A 20,582-nucleotide genomic window follows, 5' to 3' on the forward strand; every position below is an offset into this window, starting at 1 on the left:
CTTAATCGATTTAAAAACAATTTCATCTGATTTCTTGTCGGTTCCTGATTCCAAAAACATATAGATATGATATGTTTGGATTAAAAACACGCTCAGAAAGTTAAAACGAAGAGAGGTACAGAAAAGTGTGCTATGCAGCACAGCGAAACCACTACCGCGCTGAACAGGCTCGTCAGTTTCACTCCGTTATGTACAAGCGGCGGATTACGGTCATTGTGAAACAAGAAGAGCAAACGCTCGATCGAGTCACTTTCGCAGTTCTGAATATTATATGAGGCATCAGATGGACAGGAATAAATTGCTATTCACAACACAATACAGATGTAAATAATTTGATGTAAAGAATAATCCTATAAAGTTTGAATCAAATCCGATGAATAGTTTCAGAGATATGATATTTCAATTTTTTTCCTTCAAGACATACCTGTGACCTTGAAAAAGGTCAAAGGTCACCAAAGCAGACGTCAAAGTGTAGAGGTCACTGGGAGTCACGTTCACATAAAATTTGAGCCCGGTCACTTTTATAGTTTCCGAGAAAAGCCCAACGTTAAGTTGTGTGTTGCCGAACAGAAAAGGCTAGTTATCTCCCTTGTTTTTCTGATAACGTTCGTAAAAGGCTACAGATGTAAATACTTTGATGTAAAGAATAATCCTACAAAGTTTCAATCACATCCGATGAACTTTGTCAAAGATATAAAATGTCTAATTTTTCCTTTGACGCTGACCTGTGACCTTGAAAAAGGTCAAAGGTCAACGAAACCATCGTTAAAGTGTAGAGGTCATTGGAGGTCACGACTAAACAAAATATGAGCCCGATCGCTTTGATAGTTTCCGAGAAAAGTCCAACGTTAAGGTGGTGTCTACGGACGGCCGGTCGGACAGACTAACACTGACCGATTACATAGAGTCACTTTTTCTCAAGTGACTCAAAAAATGCAGTGCGTTCAGTTTTATATTTTGTGAGTTCCACAGCTTGACTAAATGTAGTAATTTCGCCTTACGCGACTTGTTTGTTCTTCTCCTGTTCTGTCTTTCTCCCTTTAATTTCTGAGGGCTCTTGTTGGATCTGTAAGCAATCACAATTTCTGTTCTAAAAGGCGAAGGACCAATCTGTCACAAAACGTTCCTTTCCTGTCTTCTCTCGTTTTTCTTTTTTTTCCCATCTTAATCTTCCGTTTTTAGGAATCTCGTCTTCTTGTTTTTCGAGTTTAGTTTTACTACTTTTTTTTAATTTTTTATCACAAGGAAGCTAGAAATGTTTGCACGCAACTGTGACAACACATGCCTGTGACCTTGCAAGGACCCATCTTTCACAAGCCTGTCGCTACGCTTTCCTTTCCTGTTTTTCTTTTCTTCCCTTTTCTTTCTTTTCTATCTTTTTGTTTTCATTATCTCTCCCGTCATTTTGTTTACTGTTATGAGTATTAATGTTTGCTTCGCATTGCAGCGAAGCCAGAAATGTCTGTGCGGAACTGTTAAAACACATCCCTGTGACCCTCCGGTCCATCTGTCACACGCAGGTCACATCACTTTTCTTTTACGTCTTGAATTTTCTCCTGTTCCTTTCTTTCTTTCTTGTCACGGGATTAAGCATGTGACATCACGTTTCTTTTACGTCTTGAATGTTCTCCTGTTCCTTTCTTTCTTTCTTGTCACGGGATTAAGCATGTCACATCACTTTTTTGTATGTCTTGAATGTTCTCCTGTTCCTTTCTTTCTTTCTTGTCACGGGATTAAGCATGTCACATCACTTTTCTTTTACGTCTTGAATGTTCTCCTGTTCCTTTCTTCCTTTCTTGTCACATTAAGCATGTCACATGACTTTTGTTTGTATGTCTTGAATGTTCCCCTGTTCCTTTCTTCCTTTCTTGTCACATTAAGCATGTCACATCACTTTTTTGTATGTCTTGAATGTTCTCCTGTTCCTTTCTTTCTTTCTTGTCACGGGATTAAGCATGTCACATCACTTTTTTGTATGTCTTGAATGTTCTCCTGTTCCTTTCTTCCTTTCTTGTCACATTAAGCATGTCACATCACTTTTTTTGTATGTCTTGAATGTTCTCCTGTTCCTTTCTTTCTTTCTTGTCACGGGATTAAGCATGTCACATCACTTTTTTGTATGTCTTGAATGTTCTCCTGTTCCTTTCTTTCTTTCTTGTCACATTAAGCATGTCACATCACTTTTTTGTATGTCTTGAATGTTCTCCTGTTCCTTTCTTTCTTTCTTGTCACATTAAGCATGTCACATCACTTTTTTGTATGTCTTGAATGTTCTCCTGTTCCTTTCTTTCTTTCTTGTCACGGGATTAAGCATGTCACATCACTTTTTTTGTATGTCTTGAATGTTCTCCTGTTCCTTTCTTCCTTTCTTGTCACAAGCATGTCACACCATTTTTTTTTATGTCTTGTCGATTTTTTCTGTTCCTTTCTTTCTGTCTTTCTTTCTTTCTTGTCATCATCGTCTTTGTGTTTCCTCTTTCTCTTGCGCAAGACATCTTTAATTGTGACCTGCCAGTGACTGCCGGCAAGACGTATTCTTTTGTTTCTAATGCCCTTCTACGCCCACTCAATCCGACCTATTCCCACAACCTTGTCCTTTCTCTTTTGCTATTACACTTTGTTTCTTAACAATAAGAAATCAAGTCTCTCACTGGATCTTACTTTAATAATGTTACCGAAAATGCGTGTACAAAGCGGACAAATGTATATATCTTATTCGTGACCCTCAGATACATGTATTTGTGTAAAAAAAAAACCTGCATATCATAATCTAACCCTATATACCTATCCCCTCAACGCCATCAACCCTAGTCCCATATACCCCCCTTCCTACCTCTGCCATACCTCCCTGGCATCCATCCTTGCCCTTCCATCTCCACCTTTCCTTGCCCATCTACCCCACCCCAGTCACCACCCCCACCCCCACCCCTCCATCTATGTTGCTCGTGTCCTCAGGGACTTTTGCTGTCATGAGCTCGTCCGTGCACATTGCAATGTTGGACTTTGGGGCACCATCCTGCGCTCCAATCAATATCGTTTCTCTTCCTCTCATTCTTTTGCAACACTTCCGCCGCTTCAACTCGTCCGCCCCAGCGCCCCCCCCCCCAGCCCCCCCCCCCCCCACCACCGCCCCACACACATACCAGAGAGTGTTGTATTGCTTTCCAGTTCTCATATCTGTCGTGTTATAAAGGTTACCATTATCGCCTTTCTAAGTCGTTGGCGTTCTCATTTCTGTCGTGTGTGTGAATGTTTATATTTCTATCTACCATTATCGCCATTTTAAGTCGTTGGAGTTCCCATCTCTGTTGTGTTATAAAGGTTTATACTTCCATCTACCATTCTCGCCTTTCTAAGTCGTTGTCGTTCCCATCTCTGTCGTATTATATAGGTTACCAATTCGATCTACTATTATCGCATTTCTAAGTCGTTGGAGTTCCCATATCTGTCGTGTTATATGTATAGGTTACAACACGAGTGGTTTTTTATATGGCTTGTATTTCAGTCAAGACCCAGCGGATGAATATCATCGGGAGACACGAGCCTCTGGCGAGTGGCTCTCGATTGATATTCCCGCTGGGTCTTGACTGAAATACAAGCCATATAAAAAACCACGAGTGTTGTAATCTGTATATCCCATTCTACCATCAAACACAAAGTGTAGACTACTAGCGGCACTGTTGCGATCTGTGCAGGGTAAAACAGTGTTGCCAGCGAGACTTAGCCCTTTTGCAACCTTAAACTAAGTGACCGTCGCTGAAAAAATAAAACGAATGAGTGCATCGATAAGTACGCGGTAACACTACTTTCAGACCATTTAAAAGCTTTAAGTAAAGGTTCATAAGTTGCAAGAAAGTAATGAAGTCGTATAGAAATTAATTTAGTTGAAGCGCACAATTCTTTTGTTTTGCGTTTCAGGTCGGCAGAACGGGCGAAACGGGTTTGGGACCCATTTGGCTTACTCGATTCAGAATCGATTCCACGTTGTTTTTCTCGAACGTGTGTAATTAGGCTTATTGACAGAGAAGCAAATTTTAGGGAACAAATATGTAGGTTTAGATTTAACCATTTGCTCCCTATTTGAAATGTATCTACGTGATAAACGTGTTTTGCGAGTGTGTTTGCATGGATGAACTTAAACTGGTATGGGTGTGAGGAAAACGCGACCGACACGTCTGTCACCGCCGATTGATTGCATTTTGAAGGAATATGACTGGATTACGGAAAAATACACACATGTTAAGTTCTTGGATACCTTCATCGCCAATGTGGACTTACTGCAGAGCCAGGCAAAAGAGTAGACTTGCTCGCAAAACACGTGAAACAGCCGATGTTTGATAGCGAAGCCCAACCGTGCCAGGTAAAGGACGCTTCTCGGTCTCGCTGCGCATGTCACCAGTGACAGTGTTGTTGCTTTAAGTTTGACTAACAAACTCGAAACTGTCATTTAAAACATGAGCCAAATGTGTATTGATTGTGTGATTAGTCTATGTGACAGGGCTTCTATTATCTGTGCTCCCTAGCTTCTGTCAGTTCCCACACCGACACTGCCAGAGAAACTGAAGACGCACACCAAAACACACTACCGACAGATTCTCAAAAGTCGTCTGCTAACGATGCAAGGGAGGGTACTCGTGTTTTTGTTTTGGTTCGCTAGCATCTGGTTATCTTGTAAGTTGAATGTTCGTTTTTTTCGACCTGCATTGCTTTCATAATGAAAGAAACGTTTGCTTATTGCATCTCATACATCAGATCAGTTCTGAGATTCATTTTTGCGTGCAACTGATATGGTTTTCTGAGCCGTGCAATACGATTTTGGAACTTCATACAAATGTGTCACATTGTTCGGCGCGAGGTCAAAGGTCGGGAGGAAAGTAGTTCTTTGCCCAAATCGGAATCTGCACTATCATATATTTTTTGGAGTCCATGATGTATTTATTGAGCTATAAAAATACAACATATATACCCATACTGAAGTAACAGAGACAAAGAAGGGAGGTCATGGGATATAGGTTTATATGTCCATCTACCATTCTCGCCTTTCTAAGTCGTTGGAGTTCCCATATCTGTCGTGTTATATAGGTTTATATGTCCATCTACCATTCTCGCCTTTCTAAGTCGTTGGAGTTCCCATATCTGTTGTGTTATAAAGGTTTATATGTCCATCTACCATTCTCGCCTTTCTAAGTCGTTAGAGTTCCCATATCTGTCGTGTTATATTGGTTTATATGTCCATCTACCATTCTCGCCTTTCTAAGTCGTTAGAGTTCCCATATCTGTCGTGTTATATAGGTTTATATGTCCATCTACCATTCTCGCCTTTCTAAGTCGTTGGAGTTCCCATATCTGTCGTGTTATATAGGTTTATATGTCCATCTACCATTCTCGCCTTTCTAAGTCGTTGGAGTTCCCATATCTGTTGTGTTATAAAGGTTAATATTTCCATCTACCATTCTCGCCTTTCTAAGTCGTTAGCGTTCCCATTTCTGTCGTGTGTGTAAAGGTTTATGTTTCCATCTACCATTCTCGCTTTTCTAAGTCGTTGGCGTTCCCATCTCTGTTGTGTTATAAAGGTTTATACCCAGGCAGCAAAAGATCTGGAAATCATCTGCTGGACAGATGCCAGTTGCCACATATTGTACATATGTCAGAAATCTTATGGATACCACATGATTACAATTTGTCATGTCTCACATGATCTGACCATGACCAGCGGCATATCATAGCCAGCTGGATTCTTGCTGGCGCGGTCAGCTACTCTACTTTTTAAAGCAGAATTATTTCAAAGCTTTTATTTGTGAACAATTATGGTATTTATTTTGCAAATTATTGTATATTAATTACACAAATGACAATTGAAAAATCTAAATATGGGACAAGGTATTGTATGACATTTTTGTTGTTGAGTGCGTCTAAACCTTCCAAATAAGATTTTGAGTGTGTGTAAAAAAAGAAGAAAAATTATTTTTTTTTCGAAATTAGTTTCAATGCCATTTGTTGTTTTGCAAAAATGAATGTGATACTTTTTGCAACCAGCCAAAGTTTCCTGTCTGAGTTTGACTATATTTTATCAGACGAGCGTCCCCAGCGTCCTGCGTGCGTTTTTTTGCCTTTTCATGCGGGAATACGTGACACCTTCGCTATGCGCGCCTTACATTTCGCCAACTTTTACGCAGATTGTCGCGGTCGAAATGATTTCACCACGCAGTGTATAGCAAGCATGGATTTGAAAAGGTGATTGCAATCTTTGTTTTCCTAATTTAATACGGTGCATTTATGCTTGTTCTTTATGAAATATTTTTTTTATTTTAAGTTTATTTTTTATACCTATATTTACTTTTGACATTTTGGTTAAAAATGAGCTGCCTGGGGTTATTCTTCTTGGTTAATTTTTTTTTTATTTAGAATTTTAATTGCATTCAAACCTTTATTCAGTTATTTTTAAAGTTATTATCAGACAGTTTGGGTTCAAAGAATATATTTTTAGCTTTAATCAAATATTTTTGTTAATTAAAAAAAAAATTATCATAAAATTTGTTTTCAGCATTTTTTGTGTTTATTTGATAAAAAAAAAATGCCAATGTTCAATTTTTTTTATTTGATAGAAAAAAGTTGCTGAAGTTTTGTTTTTTTGTCAACTGAGCATGTACACTCATCTTAAAATAATGTTTAAATCAGTGAGCCGTTTGTTTTAAGGGAGACAATAACAACTGCAAAGAGCAATATCTTTCAGTTATTTCCCTTGTTAATGACCGCATTTCCGGTTGGCGCAATATTTATGTATGTACCGGTCGTGTCGGCGTTTTTTACCCTTTTATCTTCTTGCCTTGTATTTTGAGTTGCTTATTGGATGTAAGGTAAGCCTTGTCTTTCATTCTGAAATGAAGATTGATTGTCTCACGAAGAACAAAGTGAATTAACGGAAGGAACAAATTGGTTTTGAATTTGATGACTGACGAGGGGGAGTCTCGCACTCGCAGTCACACTCGGTGACAGTCACTTTCTCGGTGTTTTTGTTCGCCTTTTTGTTTTTGCCTAGAAGAACACTGTTCTATTCATCCAAGTTTGTTTTGTCTGAAAAAGGTATGAGTCAACTAACTTTTCCAAAAACATGATGTTGATTGATGCTGTGGTTTGTTTTTTAGGAGTTGTAAAAGTGTGAAAATGATCCGATTCGCTGGTCACATACTTCAACAAAAATCGGGGAGGTTGCTAAATAACAACACGTCTTACCGTTCGCTTCAAATATAATCCAATCAGTTTGAAACATTGTTCACAAGTAGATGAGACTCTGATTTTCATATTCTCAAAAAAAGAGACCATGTTGATAGTGATTGACAAGATATTTTATTCGCGAGCTGATCTACATTACATACGATGACAAAATTCAACCAACCGGATTTTGTGTTGAAGTAAACAAATGTATGTGTAATGTGACCCCCGAATTGGATGGCAATTTTGTATATTCTCATTTAGCACTAATCAAGTTCCTGTCTCTTGGTAAACGTCTGGTTCCTAATCTGATAATTATGCCTTCCAAATTTGTTTTTTTGCAATTGCATGTCTTCATCAAGCATTAATTATTTCTGTGATATCTTTTCAGGGTGGCAGTAATGAACAGCTTTGGTCAGGTCAAACATACTCTGAACTACAAACAAGACCTTGCTTTTTGAGTGGAGGTAAGTAACCATTCATATATTATTATTATTATGAGAGCTTATATAGCGCGAACCACAATTAACTGTGCTTTACATATTAATTTCTGCCGTTTGAAATGTAATTTTTTACAGACAGACAGACAAACAGACATTTTTTACACACAAAATATAACGCATTCACATCGGCCAGTAAACCTCAAGCCTATTAGATGAGCATTCACCTTTCACGGCCTTTATTCCAAGTCATATATCACTTAGCCTTATAAATCAATAACTGTTCAATTTCAAGATTAATCTCTCTCCCACCCTCAATTTTTTCTTTTTTCTTTGGTGAGTCAGGTTATGACTTAAGTTTTGTTTATATGGCAGACTTTGTACCAACTTTCCCCCTACTTTGAAACAATTTTAGTCAGCATCAAATCAAAATTGCTGCCCTTGTGAACAGCAAAAACGCTCAAACTTGGTTTAAGCGACGATTCTTGTCCGACTTTGAATGCCAGTGCAGCTATCGGAGCTACCTCCTAATGCAGTAAGAGCAGTTTGGCGATAGGTTTGCTATAGCTATAAACCAATCAGTAAGCGGCGATAAGAAAAGTCTGCGGAATATCTTTGTTATTCCATGGCCAAGTCCAGTAGTTTTTGGAGTCGCTGCTAAGTCTTACCTTAATTGTTTCTAAATTGCTGGAGCCGTTCACATGGCTGACTTTTTGCCGACAAACGAGGAGGTATTTTCAAACGACTTCGAGTCGGGGAAAAGTTGTTTGCTCGTCTGTCATGTGAACAGCACTGAAATGTTTTCAGATGATCTGAAAATCTAGGCAGGGATATAGTTTTGTGTCGGTGAGATTATTCATCAATTTATTTCAACTCCTTTCAGTGCAGTTATTGAGTGACTCTCAGCTCGCTCCTACCCTTTTCACCTCTATCAACCTTAACTGTCAAATTCTCTCAAAGATTTTATTAATTTAAAAAAAATATTCATCAAATGTAAAAGAATGTAGTGTCCCTCCAGCCATACTCACAGGCCCATTTTGTCAGTTATATTATTTAGAGGATTTATTTTTAGTTCTGTAATCTGAATGGTTTTTTTTTGTAAGAGTTTTTTGCAATTGCATATGTCTTCATCAAGCATTAATTATTTCTGTGATATCTTTTCAGGGTGGCAGTAATAGAACAGCTTTGGTCAGGTCAAACATACTCTGAACTACAAACAAGACCTTGCTTTTTGAGTGGAGGTAAGTAACCATTCACATATCACTTAGCCTTATAAATTTATCAATAACTGTTCAACTTCAAGATTTCTCTCTCTCCCACCCTCAATTTTTTTTTCTTTGGTGAGTCAGGTTGTGACTTAAGTTTTGTTTATATGGCAGACTTTGTACCAACTTTCCCCCTACTTTGAAACAATTTTAGTCAGCGCCAAATCAAATCAAAATTGCTGCCCTTGTGAACAGCAAAAACGCTCAAACTTGTTTTAAGCGACGATTCTTGTCCGACTTTGAATACCAGTGCAGCTATCGGAGCTACCTCTTAATGCAGTAAGAGCAGTTTGGCGATAGTTTTGCTATAGCTATAAACCAATCAGTAAGCGACAATAAGAAAAGTCTGCGGAATATCTTTGTTATTCCATGGCCAAGTCCAGCAGTTTTTGGAGTCGCTGCTAAGTCTTACCTTAATTTTCTCTAAATTGCTGGAGCCGTTCACATGGCTGACTTTTTGCCGACAACCCAGGAGGTATTTTCAAACGACTTCAAGTCGGGTGAAAGTTGTTTGCTCGTCTGTCATGTGAACAGCACTTAAATGTTTTTAGATGATCTGAAAATCTAGGCAGGGATATAGTTTTGTGTCGGTATGATTATTCATCAATTTATTTCAACTCCTTTTAGTGCAGTTTTTGAGTGACTGTCAGCTCGCTCCTACCCTTTTCACCTTTTTTTCTTTGTGTGTGTGTGAGAGTTATGCTCAGTAAATTGAGAAAACATAATAGACCAGTCCCTATGAACCTTTACTGTCAAATTCTCTCAAAGATTTTATTCATTTAAAAAAAATATTCATCAAATGTAAAAGAATGTAGTGCCCCCCAGCCATACTCATAGTAATAGGCTCAATTTTCTCAGTTTTATTAATATTATTCAGGGGATTTATTTTTAGTTCTGTAACCTGAATGGTGTTTTTTTTGGTAAGAGTTTTTTGCAATTGCATATATGTCTTCATCAAGCATTAATTATTTCTGTGATATCTTTTCAGGGTGGCAGTAATGTACAGCTTTGGTCAGGTCAAACATACTCTGAACTACAAACAAGACCTTGCTTTTTGAGTGGAGGTAAGTAACCATTCATATATCACTTAGCCTTATCAATCAATAACTGTTCAACTTCAAGATTTCTCTCTCTCCCAACCTCACTTTTTTCTTTGGTGAGTCAGGTTGTGACTTAAGTTTTGTTGACATGGCAGACTTTGTACCAACTTTCCCCCTACTTTGAAACAATTTTAGTCAGCGCCAAATCAAATCAAAATTGCTGCCCTTGTGAACAGTAAAAACGCTCAAACTTGTTTTAAGCGACGATTCTTGTCCGACTTTGAATACCAGTGCAGCTATCGGAGCTACCTCTTAACGCAGAGCAGTTTGGCGATAGTTTTGCTATAGCTATAAACCAATCAGTAAGCGACGATAAGAAAAGTCTGCGGAATATCTTTGTTATTCCATGGCCAAGTCCAGCAGTTTTTGGAGTCGCTGCTAAGTCTTACCTTAATTGTCTCTAAATTGCTGGAGCCGTTCATATGGCTGACTTTTTGCCGACAACCCAGGAGGTATTTTCAAACGACTTCGAGTCGGGGTGAAAGTTGTTTGCTCGTCTGTCATGTGAACAGCACTTAAATGTTTTCAGATGATCTGAAAATCTAGGCAGGGATATAGTTTTGTGTCGGTGTGATTACTCATCAATTTATTTCAACTCCTTTCAGTGCAGTTTTTGAGTGACTGTAAGCTTGCTCCTACCCTTTTCGCCTTTTTTTCTTTGTGTGTGTGTGAGAGTTATGCTCAGTAATTTGAGAAAACATAATAGACCAGCCTCTATGAACATTAACTGTCAAATTCTCTCAAAGAATTTATTCATTTAAAAAAAATATTCATCAAATGTAAAAAGAATGTAGTGTCCCCCAGCCATACTCATAGTAATAGGCTCAATTTTCTCAGTTTTATTAATATTATTCAGAGGATTTATTTTTAGTTCTGTAACCTGAATGGTGTTTTTTTTGGTAAGAGTTTTTTTGCATTTGCATATGTCTTCATCAAGCATTAATTATTTCTGTGATATCTTTTCAGGGTGGCAGTAATAGAACAGCTTTGGTCAGGTCAAACATACTCTGAACTACAAACAAGACCTTGCTTTTGGAGTGGAGGTAAGTAACCATTCACATATCACTTAGCCTTATAAATCAATAACTGTTCAACTTCAAGATTTCTCTCTCTCCCACCCTCAATTTTTGACTCACATGCGAAGCAAAAGTGAGTCTATGTACTCACCGGAGTCGTCCGTCCGTCCGTCCGGAAAACTTTAACGTTGGATATTTCTTGGACACTATTCAGTCTATCAGTACCAAATTTGGCAAGATGGTGTATGATGACAAGGCCCCAAAAAACATACATAGCATCTTGACCTTGCTTCAAGGTCAAGGTCGCAGGGGCCATAAATATTGCCTAAAAAACAGCTATTTTTCACATTTTTCCCATTTTCTCTGAAGTTTTTGAGATTCAATACATCACCTATATATGATATATAGGGCAAAGTAAGCCCCATCTTTTGATACCAGTTTGGTTTACCTTGCTTCAAGGTCAAGGTCACAGGAGCTCTTCAAAGTTGGATTGTATACATATTTTGAAGTGACCTTGACCCTGAACTATGGAAGATAACTGTTTGAAACTTAAAAATTATGTGGGGCACATGTTATGCTTTCATCATGAGACACATTTGGTCACATATGATCAAGGTCAAGGTCACTTTGACCCTTATGAAATGTGACCAAAATAAGGTAGTGAACCACTAAAAGTGACCATATCTCATGGTAGAAAGAGCCAATAAGCACCATTGTACTTCCTATGTCTTGAATTAACAGCTTTGTGTTGCATGACCTTGGATGACCTTGACCTTGGGTCAAGGTCACATGTATTTTGGTAGGAAAAATGTGTAAAGCATGTGAGTCGTATGGGCTTTGCCCTTCTTGTTCTTTTTTCTTTGGTGAGTCAGGTTGTGACTTAAGTTTTGTTCATATGGCAGACTTTGTACCAACTTTCCCCCTACTTTGAAACAATTTTAGTCAGCGCCAAATCAAATCAAAATTGCTGCCCTTGTGAACAGCAAAAACGCTCAAACTTGTTTTAAGCGACGATTCTTGTCCGACTTTGAATACCAGTGCAGCTATCGGAGCTACCTCCTAAATGCAGTAAGAGCAGTTTGGCGATAGTTTTGCTATAGCTAACCAATCAGTAAGCGGCGATAAGAAAAGTCTGCGGAATATCTTTGTTATTCCACGGCCAAGTCCAGCAGTTTTTGGAGTCGCTGCTAAGTCTTACCTTAATTGTTTCTAAATTGCTGGAGCCGTTCATATGGCTGACTTTTTGCCGACAACCCAGGAGGTATTTTCAAACGACTTCGAGTCGGGGTAAAGTTGTTTGCTCGTCTGTCATGTGAACAGCACTTAAATGTTTTCAGATGATCTGAAAATCTAGGCAGGGATTTAGTTTTGTGTCGGTGTGATTATTCATCAATTTATTTCAACTCCTTTCAGTGCAGTTTTTGAGTGGCTGTCAGCTCGCTCCTACCCTTTTCACCTTTTTTTTCTTTGTGTGTGTGTGAGAGTTATGCCCAGTAATTTGAGAAAACATAATAGATCAGTCTCTATAAACCTGAACTGTAAAATTCTCTCAAAGATTTTATTTATAAAAAAAAATATTCATCAAATGTAAAAGAATGTAGTGTCCCCCAGCCATACTCATAGTAATAGGCTCAATTTTCTCAGTTTTCTTAATATTATTCAGAGGATTTATTTTTAGTTGTGTAACCTGAATGGGTTTTTTTTGGTAAGAGTTTTTTTGCAATTGCATATGTCTTCATCAAGCATTAATTATTTCTGTGATATCTTTTCAGGGTGGCAGTAATAGAACAGCTTTGGTCAGGTCAAACATACTCTGAACTACAAACAAGACCTTGCTTTTTGAGTGGAGGTAAGTAACCATTCACATATCACTTAACCTTATAAATCAATAACTGTTCAACTTCAAGATTTCTCTCTCTCCCACCCTCAATTTTTTCTTTTTTCTTTGGTGAGTCAGGTTGTGACTTAAGTTTTGTTTATATGGCAGACTTTGTACCAACTTTCCCCCTACTTTGAAACAATTTTAGTCAGCGCCAAATCAAATCAAAATTGCTGCCCTTGTGAACAGCGCAAACGCTCAAACTTGTTTTAAGGGAAGATTCTTATTAGACTTTGAAGGCCAGTGCAGCTATCGGGGCTATCGGAGCTACCTCCTAATGCGATAAGAGCATTTTGGCGTTAGTTTTGCTATAGCTAACCAATCAGTAAGCGGCGATAAAAAAGTCTGCGAAAAATCTCTGATAAAGAATGTAGTGTCCCCCAGTCATACAATTTTACACTGTCAAATGGTAAACATTTTCCTCTGGCTACACTTCATTCTATCAGGTTCTATTTTCTCTCTTTTTTTCCAGGTACCATGCCTCATGTAACAAAGTCTTGCAAGATGTCAGCCGATCAAGCTTACACATCTTCGTGATCAGGGATATCTGTTTCGGCACAGTCGGTGGTGCTAAACTCTGGCGATGGGGGAGAAGTTCTGTCCAAGACACCACCCCTGTGCATCATCCAGAAAGCTGAAGAGTGACAAACCTTGACCCACATTCAGAGTGTAGGACTGATTATCTTAAGATAACATATGATCCCGAAACCAAATTTTAAAGCAGATTACTTCTTCTCAACCCAGAACTTGTCTTTAAATCATACTGCAGAGATTACATTCCCAGTGCTTCGATGGTTATTCACCACACACACTCAAGGTCCAACCCTGAAGTGATGCGATAGTCATGGGTTCACTACAGAGCCTTTTTGGAGGAAGTACTATTTTTTGTTTTAGTTTTTTAAACTATACTTTAAAGCCTTTCTTTCCCTTAATGTGTGTGTGTTTGGTTGACTTGGGAGTCTTATTCCTGCTGTGACTTTGTTTCATTGATTCCTTACGGAGAAAAGATACAAGTTGGCTTATTATTATGATATTGAATATAAAGTATGATCTTCAGACTGTTGTTATGTCTTTTGTTGTGAAAATGTGTGATTGAGTGTGTGTCTGTGAGGTTCGAAGTATCGGTCAAACATATGACGAAGACATGTCATTCATACAGTTAACATATGACATATAGCAAACAATATCATTTGTTTCATGGCAACCATGTAATTTGCATATGCCAATGTCATTTGTGATATGGCAAACAAATGATTTTCATATGTCAGTGTCACTTGTAATGTGGTGTAAATGAGGTTTCCACATGACAATGTCACTTGTGATGTGGAAAACTGGTGTTTTTGACATGTCATTTTCACCTAAAAACCATATGGTAGCCATTCCAAAACCATTTGCAATTTATCTATGACTGACATATGGTTTTACTATATGATTTCCACATGCCATGTCATATGTTTGTCATATGCTAGGCATATTTCTCTGCTGCCTGGGTATTTTCATCTACCATTCTCGCCTTTGTAAGTCGTTGGCGTTCCCATCTCTGTCGTATTATATAGGTTACCAGTTCGATCTACTATTATCGCATTTCTAAGTCGTTGGAGTTCCCATATCTGTCGTGTTACATAGGTTTATATTTCCATCTACCATTCTCGCCTTTCTAAGTCGTTGGCGTTCCCATTTCTGTCGTGTGTGTAAAGGTTGATATGTCCATCTACCATTCTCGCCTTTCTAAGTCGTTGGAGTTCCCACCTCTGTCGTGTTATAAAGGTTTATATTTCCATCTACCATTCTCACCTTTCGAAGTCGTTGGCGTTCCCATCTCTGTTGTGTTATAAAGGTTTATATTTCCATCTACCATTCTCGCCTTTCTAAGTCGTTGGCGTTCCCATCTCTGTTGTGTTATAAAGGTTTATATTTCCATCTACCATTCTCGCCTTTCTAAGTCGTTGGAGTTCCCACCTCTGTTGTGTTATAAAGGTTTATATGTCCATCTACCATTTTCGCCTTTCTAAGTCGTTGGAGTTCCCACCTCTGTCGTGTTATAAAACGGTGACCATTTCCATCTGCTATTATCGCTATTAGAGACATAGAGACAGACAGACATACAGGCAGACAGAGGTGGGGCAAAGACACAGAGAGACAACGACGGACAGGCAGATAGAAACAAAGACACAGAGAGACAACGACGGACAGGCAGATAGAAACAAAGACACAGAGAGACAACGACGGACAGGCAGATAGAAACAAAGACACGGAGAGACAACGACGGACAGGCAGATAGAAACAAAGACACAGAGAGACAACGACGGACAGGCAGATAGAAACAAAGACACAGAGAGACAACGACGGACAGGCAGATAGAAACAAAGACACAGAGAGACAACGACGGACAGGCAGATAGAAACAAAGACACAGAGAGACAACGACGGACAGGCAGATAGAAACAAAGACACAGAGAGACAACGACGGACAGGCAGATAGAAACAAAGACACAGAGATATTGGAGTTGACAGAATGGTCTTGAGGTCGGGGGACAAGGACCAGAGGGATTTTGTACGGCTACGTGACATTCCTATGTCCGCCGCCTGTCATCTTCTGCTCTCATTTGTGTCCCTGGTAACTCCCTGGTGGAGACATTTGTGTCACTTTCATTCATAATATTCTCCTCTTCCTATCAAAAAGTCGGAGGACTTTGCGCCATTTGTGTTCATCATATTCTGCTTCTTATTATTCAACATATTTTATATTATATAGGCAGCTCCCTGATCGAGACATTTGTGTCACTTTCATTCATAATATCCTCCTCTTACTCTTCCTATAGATTATATTATATAGTCGGAGGACTTTGCGTCATTTGTGTACATCATATTTTGCTCTTTATTATTCAACATATTTTATATTATATTGGCAGCTCCTTGATCGAGACATTTGTGTCAATTTCATTCATAATATCCTCCTCTTACTCTTCCTATAGATTATATTATATAGTCGGAGGACTTTGCGTCATTTGTGTACATCATATTTTGCTCTTTATTATTCAACATATTTTATATTATATAGGCAGCTCCTTGATCGAGACATTTGTGTCAATTTCATTCATAATATCCTCCTCTTACTCTTCCTATAGATTATATTATATAGTCGGAGGACTTTGCGTCATTAATTTTGTGTTCATCATATTCTGCTCCTTATTATCCAAGCATATTTTATATTATATCGGCAGCTCCCTGATGGAGACATTTGTGTCACTTTCATTCATGATATTCTCCTCTGACTCTTCCTACAGATTATATCATATAGTTGGAGGACTTTGCGTCATTTGTGTTAATCATATTCTGCTCCTTATCATCCAACATATTTTATATTATATTGGCAGTTTCCTGATGGAGTCATTTGTGTCACTTCCATTCATAATATTCTCTACTTCCTCTTCCCATAGATTCTAGTACATAGGTATAGTTCCCTGTCGGAGAAGTCTGTGCAATTTGTGTTCATCATATGCTCCTCCATATTATCCAACATAGTTTAAGTTTATGATATTATATTATTTGGAAGCTCATTGATGGAGGAATTTGTGTCATAATATTCTCCTCTTCCTCTAGATTGTGTTATATACGTAACTCCCTGATAGAGAAATGTGCGTTATTTGTGCATATCAGATTCTCCTCCTTATTATCCAACATATCTCATTACATTATTATTGGCAGCTGACTGATGCAGGAATTTGTGTCAGTGTTCTGTATTGTTTCAGTATTGTTGATTTTGTTTTGCATGATTATATACTCTTATTCTACTCTCTTAGACAATATGTGATAACCGGCAAGGTGCTGACTTTCGTTTGTGCATTGTTGATGGTGAATGCATGTTAATTTATTTTTAATATACTTTCTTATGTGATAACCAATGTGCTGTATTTTCTCAGTTATACGCTTGGTACATATATTTACTCATTTTCCTTAAATAACATGTGATAACATTACTTCATAGCTAAGCACATGATTTTACCTATGGCACAACACAAATCTCTAGCCTCCCTCTCTGAGATGCGTTTGAAGACAGACTGTTAAAAGAGAATAAATGTATGTACATAATTATGATAGAATATTGATGTATGAATTGAAGAAATGTATAAGAACACAAGAATGTATGAATGACAAAGAACAAATGTTTATTTTTGAATGTTTTATGTATGTTTTATTACGGACACAAAAGCTCAGCAATGCAATTTCTCTTTTAGAGATTAATAAAGTTATTGTATTGTATTGTATTGTATTGTATTGCATAATATTCTCCTCTTCCTATAGATACTATTATATAGGTAGCTCCCTGGTGGAGGATGTTCAGCATATTCCCCTCCTCATTGTCCTACACACATATAGTTTTGCCATGAGATACATAATTAACGGCAGCTCACTGATCGGGGCTCTCCACATAACATCTTCTCGCTTTCAAAATCCAGATAAGGGTTCTTTTGTGTCCCGTTTTGCGTGGAAGCTAGCACAAGGCAAGGCAAGGCAAATTCATTTCCAGAAACCCCATGGGGGTACATGAAGAAAAAAAATACAAGAACAAAAAGAAAGAAATGCAGGCTGTTCCACCAATACACACAAATAAACTCATTCAGTTGAACAATTTACAAAATAAAATAAATTGTTTTACAATATGGATTTCTAGTCTCAAAAATAATCATTCTCGGGTTAGGGCTAATTTCATTCATACGTAACATTACGGAGGAGTACAGTATAAAAATCAGTACCGACGGTACGCATGATAACACAAATTTGATGCGTCCAGGGACCCGCTCAGGTTTTTAATGCGTCGTGGGAACCCCTTCAAGAATGTGTGATGCGATTTGTCAGCTTCAAGTGCGTACAGATCGCAGGGATGTACACTTTGGGGAGCCCTGACTGATAGAGGAATGTATGTCATCCGTGTTCATCATTTTGACCTCTCATTCCTCCTTCTCTCCCTATGTAATCGATCACACATGTAGCTTCCTGAGTGGATCGACTGAATGATCGATCTTTGGATCTCCTCCAACCCAAGGCTGCGATTGAAATAAACCATAAAAGGCACATAATGCGCTCATTAAGCGATCGACCTGCCGCAATTAATCAAAAGTGTTGACTAGCTAGAATAAACAAGAACCGGATGCTGTGTACACATTCCCCTTTGGCCAGAACTGAAAAGCAATCAATAACGTATGATTTATTGAGTCCAGTACAAGTAGTATCCAAAGCAAAGCAAACCTCTCATTATTGGCTTTTTCCTTGTGTTACCGGCAGCACTTTTAACGATTACCAACAACATAACATCAACTAATCGGGATTGAAATTAATAAATCACCGTTATGAAAAGAAGTTGGCAAGCAGGCAAGCTGAACAGGCGCTAATAACACATCCAATTTTCCCCTGCAAAGTTTTCTGTAGAAATAGGAAGTTTACACAATTTATATTGCACGTCTGAAGAAAATCGATAACTATGTATTATGTTACGATGTTGTGCACATGTCAGGCATACCGTCATGTCAACATTGTCACAAATTCACGATCCTGGCCGTTTGCTGCAAGACACATGCACAGGAATGTTCAAAGCAACTTTGTGTTCAAAGCGGTCCTAGTTGGCTTTAGGGTGATTCAACCAGACAGAACGATCGTTGGCTTTCGCTCTGCGTATTTAGACATTTCAACGTCATTTGAACTGAGGAGAACTGTCTAGTAATCTTTTTTTTTCTCAAGAATTGTACAAACAGCGCCTAGATGCGGTATAATGCTGCAAAACCTACCAAAACAAGATGACAATTTTGGGCATAGATACATCAAAGTATGCACTGCATAAACGTACCTCTCCTATTGCTTTGACATCACAAGTTCATGGCCACAAGTGTTAAAGTCAGAACCTCATCTGCAATTTAACCCCATTGTGCCACAGCTTCCGCCTAAACCGCAACCTATTAGGGTCCAGCAGTCAAGGTAAGAAAATCCGTCATTCCTTCGAAAATATCTCCTCCTACCACCCCCTCATCCCCGCCCCCCCTCACCGCCCCTCTGAATGATGTCCTTTGATAAATCCTTCTGTCCTGCTGAGCTCCCTGACAAGTAACACTCCTCTGCAACTGATCCCTGAAAATGCCAGAAAAGGTCCTACTTGTCCCTTGAGCTCGATATGTCCCTATCTCCCGCCCAGAGTAGACAGGCCCAGGCTGTCACTAAAATGTGTGTACAAGATCAAGAACATGATCTTTCACCAGACAATAATCTTACGACTGGAAAAACGGGCCAATAATGTCGAGTGTATAACTCTTGCTGGTAAACTCGTCCCTTGATCAGACCAGATTAGTTGGAAGTTAACCCCATCAAGAAACAGCTGCCGACTCATGCGACGCCTATCGAGGCACAGTCGTCAAGGTAAATAACTCCTCCCTTACTCTCCACATACCTCTCTCCTCCCTTCACACCCTCACCCTCCCATCCTCTTGTTTTTCAATATCTCCTCCTGGACTTTTCATGTTCAAGAAAAGAAGCACTCCTTTACAACTGATCCTTGGACAATGACAGAAGGGGGTTTTCATCCAATCAGCTCTGTGTCTCCTTCTCCCTCCCAGCTGGAGATTTACAGGCTGTAAAGGGAGATTTCTGTAAAAGAACAAGATCTTTTGCCAGGCATTGATCCAAGCCTGCTAAAAAAATCTTACCACCCACTTATAAACAAAATTAAGAAAAACACGTCCAGTCAAAATAATACCGTTAGTTGTCTCCGTTTGTGCTGTAGAGGTATAGGCCCATTACGATCAATATTTCAAATCTAAAAGAACACGAAAAAAAACCCACGTTGACTTGCAGGCCATCTTTGGCATAAAGTCATCAAAGAATTTAACGTGCAAATTATCTTTCCAGTGGCTTCGACAGCAGAAGACCATGATCTCAAGCATCCGGATATCCCCCGAAAGCGGCGTATGGCTGCCTGAATGGCGGGATTAAAACGGTCATGCACGTAAAAACCCACGTGTGCAAACACATGAGTGAACGTGGGAGTTTCAGACCATGAACGAAGAAGAAGAAGAAGAAGAAGAAGAAGAAGAAGAAGAAGAAGAAGAAGAAGAAGAAGAGAAAGAGAAAGAGAAAGAGGAGGAGGAGGAGGAGGAGGAGGAGGAGGAGGAGGAGGAGGAGGAGGAAGAAGAAGAAGAAGAAGAAGAAGAAGAAGAAGAAGAAGAAGAAGAAGAAGAAGAAGAAGAAGAAGAAGAAGAAGAAGAAGAAGAAGAAGAATCCGGACCCACGGCACCACACCAGTTCATCCCATCAAGCCACACATAGCAACTCACAACGCAGCCTATCAAGTCGTGAGGGTCAAAAGCTCTTCCTCTCCTAAACCCCATACTCCACTATGTATACCTCTTCCCGTCCTTCGATTACTTATAGATCCTCCGCTTTCTCTGGAACTCCAAGACAAGCAGCACTCATCTACTACTCATCGCTTGAAAACGTCTAGAGAGGTTCTACAACTCTCCGTCCCCTCTGTTCTACGTTAACACACACACACACACACATACACACACACACACACACACACACACACACACACGCACGCACGCACACACACACACACACACATACACGCACGCGCACATGCACACCGGCACATACACACACACACACACACACCACACACAC

At 39.0% G+C, this 20,582-nt stretch overlaps 1 protein-coding gene and 1 long non-coding RNA gene across 5 annotated transcripts in view; one reads left to right on the plus strand and one right to left on the minus strand.

Annotated features, from left to right (window-relative positions):
* The window catches only part of LOC138958411 (paladin-like), a 184,313-nt gene that overhangs the window by 86,956 nt on the left and 76,775 nt on the right, over nucleotides 1-20,582 (minus strand). The window lies entirely within an intron of this gene.
* On the plus strand, nucleotides 6,611-13,968 carry LOC138958417 (uncharacterized). 4 transcript variants are annotated; one of them, XR_011453397.1, is made up of 7 exons: nucleotides 6,611-6,857; nucleotides 7,604-7,679; nucleotides 8,817-8,893; nucleotides 9,906-9,981; nucleotides 10,984-11,060; nucleotides 12,806-12,882; nucleotides 13,385-13,968. It is a non-coding gene; the product is annotated as an uncharacterized lncRNA (long non-coding RNA). The 4 variants fall into 4 exon arrangements; XR_011453398.1 differs by lacking the exon at nucleotides 9,906-9,981 and having other exon boundaries at nucleotides 6,615-6,857; XR_011453396.1 differs by lacking the exon at nucleotides 10,984-11,060 and having other exon boundaries at nucleotides 6,618-6,857.

Source organism: Littorina saxatilis, linkage group LG2, assembly GCF_037325665.1.
Source record: "Littorina saxatilis isolate snail1 linkage group LG2, US_GU_Lsax_2.0, whole genome shotgun sequence".
Taxonomy (NCBI): domain Eukaryota; kingdom Metazoa; phylum Mollusca; class Gastropoda; order Littorinimorpha; family Littorinidae; genus Littorina; species Littorina saxatilis.